We start from the raw sequence: 4,342 nt of genomic DNA on the forward strand, positions 1-4,342 counted from the left end.
CCGAGAAAGCAAAAGCCGACAATCCTTCGCCTCAACGCTCTCTACCAGCGCCTTACCATCCACTTCAATCTTAAACAAATGTTGACACCAATATATCTTCATGAAAAACCAGACATAACGAAAATAGCTTGGACAAAGAACCAGATGGCTCTGATACCATTTTTTACAACACTTCACACAGGGCAACTTTTCTATTAATATTTCAAAACAACATTACATCAAAACTCAGATAACATTTAAACTTTGGAGTTAGATATCCGTGATGCAAGCAGATCGAGATGATTCTCGCAGATGCAGAGCAGGGAGTTCTGACTCAACTCAAAAACTCAAGACTTCGAATGCCTTCCCCTTCTTACAACCGCAATATATATAATCTCTTAGCCAATTACCCGATTGAAACTTTTACCGGAAACTTGGACTGATGAGAATCTACTTTCAGTATGAATATCACACAGGAAATCATATCCGAAGGACTAATAGTAAAAAGCAAAGTGTACCAAAAGTGATGAATAGTCTAAAGATTCAGGCAAGTGAGGACAATCACTTGTTATCTCGTCCCTTGGAGGCTAAGCCATATGGGGACCGAATCCGACACATTATAATAAAGTAAATAGTACAATCAGGCCGAACTCTAGGACATCGGATTTTTTAGAAAATTAAATACACATTGGATATTTTTTCTAGACCAAATCCCATGGAAACCAAAAGTAAGATATGCAAAGATATCAAATGAGTGATATTTGCTATCAATCACTATTCTCTCTATCTTCATAATCATACTCATGTACATGTCTGATATGCTCACGATCATTTCTGGCAAATTGTTCTGCCTCTAATAATTCTTCTGGTTCAGGAGCAAATATCTCATGTGGAATGGAGTCATCCAACCACGGTGGACCAACTTCTCTGAAACAACATTATAAATGGAAAGAATACATATTATGTGGTCTGTATCCTTCATCAACAGTGATCCTCCCTTGAAAACTCACAAAGAGACTAAAAGATTCATCTTTTTCATCTGGTACTACAACTGTATCTTGATGGACAAACTCGAACTCTATGACATATTCATTTTGTGCAGCAACATGCAATTCCCAAATTAGAGCACTAATGGTACTTTGGAAATCATGATCTAGCATCCAACATACCCTAGGCATATACTTACACAAAAATAATTTGAACCAAGGACTCCACCAATTTACAACATTATCTATGTAAATTGCATAAAATCTGATTCTAACAGACCCATGAATCCTAACTCTCCAATGAATTGTGAAATAATCATTCCATGTCCAATCAGTATTCTGAATGAAACCAAAATATATAGACTCTCTAGACAATCCATAATACACACGCCATGACCTATTCCTATATGGTAACTCTCTAGCATAAGACCACATAGCTTCTTTACAATCAAACCATCTCTGTAATATATGCTGCTGAAGACCTAAAGGCAAGGACTTGACTCTTTTTACAAAACAATTCCAACAAAACTCATACTGACACAAACTACAAATATCGACTGGACTGACTCTATTAGACTAGAATGAAATGTTACTTGACGAAGCTCCATCTTGACGAAGAGGTCTAAACATTTTAATCTCCTTGGTCTCGGCTCCTTCTCTTGTCAACATATCTACAAGATAATAATCAACACCAGACTTGTACACAATATCAAAGTCAAATCCTTCAAGCCATAGTGCCCATCTGAGGACTCTAGTATTACCTTGTTCCAACAATCTTTTATTTGCCAAAATTCCTTTCATGTGTTTGAGATCTGTGCGAACAATGAATCTGACACTTTTAAAAAATAGATGAAATCTTTTGATTCCTCTTTTTACTGCAAGTATCTCCTTGTGGGAAGAAGGATATTTTATTTTTGTGTCATCAAATGTGCTGAAGCATATGCACAAACTAATTCTTTCCTTCCATGCTTTTGTAACAAAACTGCAGCCCAAGTGTGATGTGAAGCATCTGTTTCAAGAATAAAGGGAAGATTAGTGTCAGGAAGTTTAAGTTTTTGCAATTCACTTATCTTAGTTTTAATGTTTCTGACTGCTTATGTCATCTCGTTTGTCCACCCAATTGTCTTCTTCTTTAGCCTTTTCTGAAAAGTCTTAGTATCATATGATTGCTTCTCATAAAACTATCTGATATAATTCAGGAAACCAAGAAACCTCTGCAAACTCTTAACATTTGAAATGACATATGGAAACTTTAATAAATAAGTCAGAACATGTGATTGAAGCCCAATATGACCTTGTTCTATATGCAGTCCTAAGAAATCAATTCTCACTTTACCAATTTGAAACTTCTCGTCAGAATTAGAAATAACAAGTCCATGTTTGTACACCATTTCATAGAACTTTTCTAAATGCATCTTGTGACTATTTACATCTCTATTGAAAACAAGTAAATCATCTATATACACAATTATGAACTCTACCCCTCCAAAAATGTCTTCCATCCTTTTTTGAAACTCAAAGGGAGCATTTTTTAATCCAAAATGCATTACAGTCCATTGATACTGTCCATGAGGGACTATAAAATCTATTTTGTACCTGTCTGCGGGGATAATGCCAATTTTCCAAAACCCACTCTTGAAATCAAATTTACCAAAAACATTAGCATTAGCAATTTTTGCAAGAAGGATTTCTTTATTAGGCAGAGGATATGTGATAGGGAGCAATGCGTCATTCAAGAGCTTGTAATTGATAACAAGCCTTTTCATACCTCTCTTCTGCTCATTATTCTTGTTCACATAAAAAGCTGGGTAAGCCCAAGGGCTTTTACATGGCTCAATAAGTTGTTGTTGCAGCAATTGAGTAATCTCATGTTTGCATAAAGCTTGCTCTTGTGGACTCATGTGATTAGCACTTTCCTTTTCTGGTCTAGGAACATATCCTTCTTTATAAGGAAGTGCCACGAAATATTTTTCCCTTGTCCAAAAAGCATTTGGACGGCTTGCTGTACAATCTTTACGAACCTTGTCCGAAATATTCTATAATGTTTTTGGACCATGAATCTCAGCATTTTTGACAAGTCCTGTAGACTACACTGAATTTGGTCTTCTTCAACAGGCTGTATGTTAACTGTGTAGTCATTGGAAGCAGGTACTGTCACTGGACCTTTTGTTCTAGAAAAAGTAACAAAATCTATATCAAAAGAAACAGGAGGTAATTTCTTCAAAAAATCTTCCCTAACAAAAAATCTGTACTAGTATCAAAACTGTACAATGTCACAAATACTTGAACATTATTCAAACAAATTGGAAAATCAGGAGCTATATGGTTAATCTCCATCAAGTCTTTTGTGATAGCCCTAAATTGTAATTTTGTAGGTTGCCAATAAGATGCAGGAATGGCGCCAAATTTGCAGCAACTACTCAATGCTCCATAATCAATTTGAGCATCTAGAGTGTATTCCTTAACTTTGGGCAATTTGATATTAATTGGAATAATCACTCTATCTCCAATTCCCATAATACTTATCATATCAACATTTGTGGATTTTGAGGGAATCTCTTTTGAAACATTCTTCATCAACAAGCTTGTTAGCTTGGAATTACAATCATCATAATTGCCAATAAGCATTTGAAGTTTAGATGATAATTGAATCATTTATGTTCTTGTATGATGAATGGATGACTCGAGATCTGAAATTTTCTTTTTAAGAGTTGTGATTGTATCCATACCTGATCCTTGTGATTCGTCTATAATCATCAAATGTTTGAACAATTAATCAAACTCTTTCTCACTGAATTCATCATCTGAGAAATTTTTTCTAGATCTTTTGGAAGAAGGTAGCTGACTTTCTAGGCTTTCAAGTTTCTCTCTTAACCTTCTCCTGGCTGTAAACTATACTGGATCAAGCTTTGCCAACTCAGCTTTGACTTCTGCTATCTTTACCGGTACACTATCTGAAAAATGAAACATTTTTATGTCAGCAATAAATGTCTCATCATAGTCAGTTGAATCAGAATCTAGTGCAAGTATTTTTATATCTGGTAATTCATTTTCTTTAGATTCTGAGGAAGAACTGGATACTTCAAGATATTCTCCCTCAGAATGGGATATGAGATCCCAATCTTTTGGATCATGTACTGAAGAAAATATATCCATGATTTTTATCTGCTTCTTGTCTTTCTTTTCTCTGCAAGCATTAGCATAATGTCCTTCCTTTCCACAAATAAAACAAACAACTTTCCTTGAAGGCTTTGTCCTTTTCCTAAATACAACCCTTCTCCCTTTAAAACGTTTCTTAGAGGGATAATATTTCTTTTTAGGAAAATACTTGTCTGTCTTGCAGGAACAATTTTGGTGCTTTGTCTTGATATTCTTCT

The sequence above is a fragment of the Pinus tabuliformis genome, chromosome 1_1, assembly GCF_031772625.1.
Source record: "Pinus tabuliformis cultivar Carrire ecotype Pingquan chromosome 1_1, CPIR1, whole genome shotgun sequence".
Classification (NCBI taxonomy): Eukaryota; Viridiplantae; Streptophyta; class Pinopsida; order Pinales; family Pinaceae; genus Pinus; species Pinus tabuliformis.